Source organism: Austrofundulus limnaeus, unplaced genomic scaffold, assembly GCF_001266775.1.
Source record: "Austrofundulus limnaeus strain Quisiro unplaced genomic scaffold, Austrofundulus_limnaeus-1.0 Scaffold51, whole genome shotgun sequence".
Taxonomy (NCBI): Eukaryota; Metazoa; Chordata; class Actinopteri; order Cyprinodontiformes; family Rivulidae; genus Austrofundulus; species Austrofundulus limnaeus.
This window is the reverse complement of record NW_013952453.1, coordinates 432,621-441,744: the sequence shown is the minus strand read 5'-3', so window position 1 is coordinate 441,744 and position 9,124 is coordinate 432,621.

Sequence of the window (9,124 nt, the reverse complement as noted above, 5' to 3'; positions counted from 1 at the left end):
CCAGTGAAATATATTTATGTTTGTGGTTGTAATGTGACAAAATATGGAAAAGTTCAAGGGGTATGAATACTTTTGCAAACCACTGTATTATGACTAATATGATGTAATTAAACAAGGTCTTGTTTTACTGAGTGTAATACCCATAATGCACCACTAGGTGGCGACATATATAAACTGAAATAACTTTAGTTTCCTGTCAGTTTTTAATTGTTTAATGAGAACAAGATCAGGAGAAACTGAGACAKTTCTGAWGATCTGTTCTGGTTGGGTTCATAAAGCCCAAAGTGATGGGGGTCATGTGTGAAACCTGCTGCTACGTCATCGGTTCTGAACGGCTCCGGAGTCCATASAGTCTGAAACAACTGGGGGTTTAAATATTTGGTGTAATGTGGACTGGGCCTGAAACTGGACCGGTCTGAATGTTCAGTTCCTGGATGAGGCAGAGCTTTATCCTTACCAGAAGAGATTATTAATAAGATGGATCAGAACCAAACCGAGCAGGTCCAGAAAGAAGTTTATCCTGAAGAAGAAATGAACTGCAGATTAAAACTGTTTATATGACTGATAATCCCCCGTGGAAGACTTCAGCTCTCTGCTTTCACAGATTATCTCTCATTCAGAACCTGCAGATGCTTCAGGAGTTCTGCTGCTCAAGTGTCCCGACCCGCTCCGTCTGTCTGAGAGCAGAACAGTCAAAATGTAAATTCCTCTGAGAATACCAAGACGTCATTCTGAGCACAAAGCCCGTCCGGGTCTCTGATCTCAGATGAGTCTTTCAGCGGCTGCAGATGGAAGCCGGGTTCTCATCATGTGTGGAAGGATCCGTTTCAGCCCGCTGGACTCACGTGGTCCTCTCCAGAACCCGGTGACACGCCAACAATGCATGTCAGCGAGGTCAAGGAGGAGGCCCGGCTCCACGCTGGGCCCAGAGACGGAACGTCACACTCAACTGATCTGAGCGGACACGAATACAGAACCAGGTCCTGGACAGTCCTGGTTCTGGTCCAGGATGTTCCTTGAACTCTGATCTCAGATTGAATAAAACAAACAAAATTACAGAAGTTTAAGTGACAAACTTTAGGTGCCAGGAGGGGAAGAAAATTGTGATTAGACTTAGGAAAACAATAAAAAAAACACCAGCTTCACAAACAAAAATATAACACAAGAAAACATAAAAACACAAAMATTTGATTAAAACAAATAAAAAAATCTAACAAAAACATATATAGAAAATAAAAAACCCAACATGCAAGAAGTTTCTGTAAACTTGTGCAAAAAGAAAAGACTCTGAAGGGGCTGTGGTGGCCCACTTGGWTCAGGATGACCCCAAAGCAAATGAGTTGTCGATGTTCTTCCACTGATTATTCTGTTCTGTTCTGAGACATTTTGCTWACAGCAATTAGACTTACTTTGAACATCCAACATCAGGTCTGACTTTAAAGGAGACATATCATGCCAAATCCACTTGTTTAGTTGTTGGATCCATGTTGTTACTTGGAGTCTTTAGGAGCGCACAAAGGTTGAGTTTAGTCTTTCATGTTGCTGMAAAGATCTTTATGTTCTGTTGGATCATATTTTTCAACCTGTTCAGTTTYCTCTATTTTCAAAATAGACTTGCTCTGTAAGGTCTGGACTTACCAWCTACAGTTTGGTGGTCTTCATTCTCCTCTGGCTCTGGGTCAGACTCTGGTTCCAACACGTAAGACTGGATGGACAAGTCTCTGTTGTTGACATCTTTGAATTAATTTGTAAATAAAAAGTGTCTGCRCTGCTATATAGTCGTAAACCCCTCTATCAAACTAGAATGGACCTCTCTGGAAGCTGGAGGGGGCCGGGGTGTGAAGTGCCRTGTTTGGATTTAAAGAGACAGCCTCAAAACGAGTTGATCTGAGACASACTTCAGAAAAGAGGTGAAAGAGGGGGATTGTGAAGTTACAATAAGGAGGAATCCAGACTAAAGCTTTTCAGTTTCACTTTATGTATATAGACCCCAACTAAAGGATTAAAATATGAAAAAGAAGGAATTAAAAGCATGTGTCTTCTTTAAGAATCCAGCATCAAGTCTGACTTTAAGATCCAAAATTAGGTCTGACTTTAATGGTCCACGATGGTAAATGGACTGTACTTGTATTGGGCCTTTCTATCCAACCAAAATACACTACAGTCTGTGCCCTCGCTTAACCATTCACATGCATTCATTCAGCACTCTACTAGATTTCTCTATAAAGCTAATCCAGCTAAATCGATCTATAGAGACTAATCAGTTTAAATCACATTCATACACTGATGGGACACACATCAGAGGCACTGGGGGTTCAGTGTCCTGCCCAGGGMCACTTCGACATGTGACAGAATAGYGGTGAAATCGAACAGCCAATAYTCGCATTAGAGGAACGACTCACTCAGCCACAGCCATCCCAGGATCAGGTCTGAATTTTTGGATCCAGCATCAGGTCTGACTGTAAAATCCAGGATCAGGTCCGATTTTAAGGCGAGAAACAAAACATAAAATTCCATTTGATTCAGAAAACCAAGCATCAGCAGAAACATGAAGCAGTTTGGCCACTAGAGGACAGTAATAAGCTGTTCTCCAAGAACTGGACTTGACTTTTGTGYTCAAACCGGGTCTTGGATTTGGACCTCCTAACATGGTTCTGAACTTGACTCACAGAAACATGTTTAAAACCATCAACTGAGCTGATTTCAGAAGAAAATGCAGAATATTTGCAAAATCTTGTTTTAGATCAAACACATTTTTTCCTCCACATGTTGGTTTTGGTTCTGGTCCATGAAGAAGCTGAACGGAGCCGAGGGTTTGAAGTGTCTCATAGTTTGAAAGCAAACAGAAGTGATGGARTGAAGTTTTTTCCAGTTTTATACACAAACAGAGGAATGTTGAAGGCTTTTATAGGAACCATGGGCCAAACATCAGGTCAGAACTTTAGAATCAACATCCTGGTCCTCCAGACGATGTTACACAACCAAATGCTGCGGCCCAGGTTCAGTTCCAGATCCAGTTAACAGTTTGTAATGGTTTTGTTACTTCACTCAGCACTTACAGAGGTTCGGATGATTTGTCACATTTTTCCTGCAAACCCAAAAGAGTTGGAACACAGACTGTATCTAAAACCAGTCCCATCACTYAGTAACTTCGAGGATCAGAGGGTCTTCACTTTGGCATCAAACTGGGCCTGATGTCGACCTGGTCCAGAGGTGGCATCAGCTTTTCTGGGCTGCATCTGGACTCCATCCAGACCATCACACAGTAGAAACCTGGATCAGATGGGTACAGGTTCCAGACCTTTGTTRGAATACAGGAACCAAGGAGCAAAAGAAGTGTTCAGAAGCCCAGTTTTGTGATGGTTCTGGGCCTGGATCATGGTTCTAGACTTGGATCAGGCTTCTGTTAAGATTGAAGAACATCAAACTAAGCCAACAGTTTTTTCTCTGTGGATGAAATAAAACTTTAAACTCTCAACTTTATAAAGAGAAGGCCTTTTTCACTCTGTAGTGTTTGGTTCTGAATCGACCCAGGGCCCAACACCTGGATCCTCTTCCTCACTTAAATCCTCAGTTCCATCACTTAAAATCTCAATTGGAACCTGTTTAGACCGACTCTGGTGTCGTTTGAGTCGGTTCTGCTTGGTTTTAATGTGAAACTTCATCAAACAGAACACTGAAATAACAATTTAAATGCTGGACGCTGATTGGTCTGTCAGTGTTTGATTGGCAGTAGTGTGTTGGAGCTTCTTATTGACTGTACATCATGTCAGAGTGGCCCCAAGGCCAAAAACTTCACCTGCTTCCTTCCAGCCTATTGTATCTCAGCTTGTGTTCAGCTGACAGCTGATTGTCTACCATGAGATGACCAAAACATCCAGTCTTTGTAGGAAGGAGGAACTCAATCTGTAGAAACTAAAAGCTTAATGTTCATTAAACTTTAGTTTAATTAAAACTTAAACATGAAACAATATGTTCTGGTTCTCAGGACTTCAGTCACATCCTGTTCAGGCCTATGGGCTCTCTAAGACCTGCACTTGGTGTCCTTCGGCTTCAGGGCCTGTGTGAACCAGGAGAGGCAAAATTACACATCAAATATTTATTTTGGATGTTTTCCTTTATGATTTGCATGAAAATTATGCTTTTCATTTAGCAAAAAAGATTTAAAAAAAACACGAGAAGCTAAAAATAGTCAATTATAAATACAGATCATTTAAAAATTCTGAAACATTTAAAAAAATTTAACCACACAGCTCTGGAACATTTTGTCAACTTTGTATTGATTGATTATTAATGACAAAAAAATAAACTTTTGTAACTTCAGAAAAGAAAGAAAAGCTTATTTCCAACTAACCAAATGCAGTCTAACCAACAAACCAAACCCAATCCAACCAAACTACACTCAATTAATCCAACCAAACCAAACTCAGTCCAACCAACCAACTAAACCCAATTCATCCAACATAACCAAACCCAATCCATCCAACTAACTAAACTCAATTCATCCATCTTAACTAAATCCAATCCAACCAACCAACTAAACCAAATTCATCCAACCTAACCAAACCCAATCCAACCAACCAACTAAACCCAATTCATCCAACCTAACCAAACTCAGTCCAACCGACCAACTAAATCCAATTCATGCAACCTGACCAAACCCAATCCATCCAACTAACTAAATCCAATTCATCCAACATAACCAAGCCCAACCAACCAACCAACTAAACCCAATTCATCCAACCTAACCAAACTCAGTCCAACCAACCAACCAACCAACTAAACCCAATTCATTCAACCTAACCAAACTCAGTCCTACCAACCAACCAACCAACCAAACCCATTTCATCCAATCTAACCAAACCCAATCCAACCAACCAACTAAACCCATTTCATCCAACCTAACCTAATCAAACACAATCCAACCAACCAACTAAATCCAATTCATCCAACCTAACCAAACCCAATCCAACCAACCAACTAAACCCAGTTCATCCAACCTAACCTAACCAAACCCAATCCAACAAACCAATTAAACCCAATTCATCCAACCTAACCAAACTCAGTCTAACCAACCAACTAAACCCAATTCTTCCAACCTAACCAAATCCAACCTGACCAACCAACTAAACCCAATCATCCAACCTAACCATACCCAATCCAACCAACCAACTAAACCCAATTCATCCAACCTAACCAAACTCAGTCTACCCAACCAACTAAACCCAATTCATCCAATCTAACCAAACCCAATCCGACCAGCCTAACCAAACCCAATCAGTCTATCCAACCAACCTAAGCAAACCCAATCAGTCCAACCAACCAACTAAACCTTTCAGTTATGATCTCTTGACCACAAGTGAGTGTTGGAATATAGAAAGACCAGTAAAACAATGACAAACCAGAATGATACCCTCTTTACCGCAGGAGATGCCCTGATCTATTGGTCCATCTCCTGGTCCAGTTGTGRAATCTTGGTTCTGGGGTCTTGACCATGGCCTCCACGTGGGCCCACAACCTGCAGAGTGAAGAATCCTAATCAGAAACTGTTAGTTGGGTTGTGGTCCAGGTGTGTTGATACCCAGTGTCAYTAATTAGAATTATTCTTATTACTTTAGAAAAAAAACTAAACTAAAATGGGATTATCTAAACTGTATTTGATGGTGCTRTAAATTCACAGTGAAACCTTTTTACCATGAAGTGAAAAGTCAGATTTTAGGGATTTTCACATCCTAAAAGCAGTTGAATCTGTCCTGTTATTGGAGAACAAAAAGCAGCTTTATTTATTTTACCTAGGCAAATCCCATTAAACATGTTTTAATTATTAAAAAAAACCTGAATAAGATCTTAAATAAAACCTGAACATTGGTTAAATAAAAAATGTTTGTGGATTTTTGTCCATAAAAGAGCAGTTCAGGTAAAAGGGAAGTCTCCTCTGAATGCCTTTTCTAGAGACATTTCTTTGCTGAATCATTTCATCTTGTGTCTAAATAAAGACATTTTTCTGTAAACTCATCTCTCGTGATGGCTGGACTGGTCTTAAACCTCTCCTGGGTTTTATTTGCCTCAGTGTGGATCATCTGGGACACTTGACCCTGCAGCTGTCCTGTTAGCAGCTCACTGTCTGGCTCAGAACCAAGATTCTTCTGCATTCCTGTCTGAGAAACCTCATCCAATAAAGTGGAGTGTTTGAGGAACTGTCCTCTGTCTGAGGCTCCAGATGTGTCCAAACCAGGCCCGTAATTCAGCACAGACCTTAAAGATCAAGGAATTTCCTTTGAAAACCCCCCTCACACAACCGTCCCAGCTTTCATTAAASCCTGAAAAGCTGGGACGAAAGTCAGCGCCGGCGGCTGATCTCTACTCAGAATCGTGTTCTGCTTTGTGCATCTGCAGGACAGTTTGACTTCTTTCCCATCTGGGATGCAGGAAATGAGGCAGTATGACCGCGAGCTGAGAAAAGATTGAAATAAAAGCCAAAGCAGAACATTCCTGATTAAGACAAGTGCAGACACCATCATTAAAGACTAAAACTGGACCCTGAGACACTTCAGAGGATTCTGGAGGATTGAACTGGTCAAAAAACTTAAACCCTTCGCAGCAACTCTGACAAAGACACAAAGTTACAAAGATGGTCAGAGACAAAAAGAAAAAAGAGTAAAAAATGCATTGAGATGGTAGCATGGTAACATTGTACCATGTTTGCAGTAGTAGCATGTTTATTGTATTAGTGTTTACAAGAAATTGTATTTACAGTTGTAACAAGTTTACAGTGGTAACGTAAATTCAATAGTAGTGTGTTAATCTAGTAGTGTAGGAAAATAGTAGCGTGTTAAAGTAGCTTGTTTACGGTAGTAGCTCTTTTACAGTAGAGTATTGAGTTACCATATTTGCATATTTATGGTAGTAACTTGTTTACAGCGTGTAGCGTGTTAACATATTAGCATTTTAAAATAACTAGCGTGTTCACATATAATTTTAAAAGAATTATTATATTTATAATTCATGAATGGGTGCATGTCTGTAGTGTAAAGCACTTTGAATTTTGGAGGGACTTGATAAAGCACTATATAATTTAGTCCATTTATCATTATAATTGTAAAGTGTACACATGGTTGTGTGTTTACCGTAGTAACATGTTTACAGTAGAAAAGTGTTACGCCAGTAGCACATAATAGCATGATTATATTAAAAGTTTTATAGTAGTATCGTGTTTAATGTAGTAGCATTTTTACAGTAATGGCATATTTACAATGGTATCATGTTCACAGTAGTAGGATTGGTACAGTTGTATCATGTTTACTCTAGTAGCATTTTTAAAGTAATACCACATTCACAGTACTATTGTTTATGCTTCAGCATTCAAACTGTTATCTTGAATTTTTTTACAGTCAGAACTTTTCAGACTTTCAGATCTCAGGATTTTTCCTGAAAGTTCAGACAATAAGAAACTCATTAAAAACCTAAACCAGGACATCTGTCATGAAACCATCAGACATTAGAAATATTCTGCAGAAATGTTGTTGAAGTTCAGCTCCTGCCTCAAACCCAGTCAGAACTTTCCTTCAGTAAAAATCTAAAACATGACAGAGACAGACTCTTGTTTGGAAGACAATTTACAAGCTTTATTTTGAAACTCCAGCCCTGTCTGTAATCTGAATCCTGATAAACTGGTTTCTCTGGATGTTTGTGCTCTTCTTGTCTTGTTTTGTCCACCATCAAGTTGTAGTGACACCTGCACTTTTAAACCTTGAAATAAAGAGATAACAGCTGTGGAAAAACAGAGTTTCCGTAGAAACACTAGTCCAGGACACAAACTAGACACATCTGCAGGACAGAAGATGTCAGGGTTTTTACTCATGGGGACATTTTATGTTATTGARCTTTAGCGGAAATCTCATCATTGGAACAAAAACTGATTAAACTTTATGTTGCATAAAATAATCATATCCAAAAACTATTCATCCATCAAAGCCACAAAGATTTTAACTATCATATAAATCAAACTAACTCTTCCTATGATCAGCTGAAAATGGTTGTGACTCTACATTGAACCAAAACCTTTTAAAACATCAATATTTTATTGTCTAAATGCTGAGTCAGCATTAAGGTTTTTCCTGTTTAAAGCTTCTTATGTATGTACTTCTTAGACTTATTCTGCAGACTTGGTCCTATTTGAACCATTTCTTAAAAAATGTTCAGCTCATTCAGCAGAAATCTGCTGTGACTTTTGGCTTTAGGTACTGTTTTTYCTCTTTTAGCATAGTTTTAACTTCATCAGCAGATTTCAGCTCTCATAATTCAAACTTGTCTCTAGTTTTAAATGAGTTTTCAGTTTTGCACGAGTTTTCCTTTATTTCTTTGCTTTAAAAATCACAATAATTAATCGGTGAATTTATAGTTTTAAACCTGTAACAATGTCCTTATGTGATTTTAAAGAAACTCTTAAATCTGTAAATAAATTTAGATTTCAAAGGTCAAAGTTTACAAAGATACGAGCAACTGAAAATTAACAAAATGTCCTGAACATTTAGAAAAACAAGAACTAAAATCTGAGTAAAATCTGTACTCAGACCTGCAGCTCAAGTCCACGTCCAAGTTTGGTTGTGTTTGGGGTCAAAGGTCAGATGTCAGAGGTTCAAACCAGCTGAGTAACCTGAGAGCTGAACTGAGTGATGAGTTGTATCGAAGGAGATCAGAGGCCTTATCGCTGATCTGTAGACCACTTTACCTCTGGTTGACCCCCTGACCTCCCTGTAGCCTGACACTGGTGTGTGTGAGTGTGAGTGTGAATGTTTTGCTACCTACTGGGGATGGTTTTTGACCATTTTCCCTGTGCACATAACCTGGTGAGGACACATTGTTTCTAATGGGGACAAAAACCCGGTCCCCATCGGGGGGAAATATYGTTGGTGGGTCAGGGGTTAGKTTTGGGACTAAGATGTGAATTGAGTTTAAGGGGTCATGTTTAGTCTTTATAAATAACCAGTAAATCAATGCAAAGTCCCTGAGAACAGAAGAACAAACGTGAGTGAGTGAGTGAGTGAGTGAGTGAGTGAGTGAGTGAGTGAGTGAGTGAGTGAGTGAGTGAGTGAGTGAGTGAGTGAGTGAGTGAGTGAGTGAG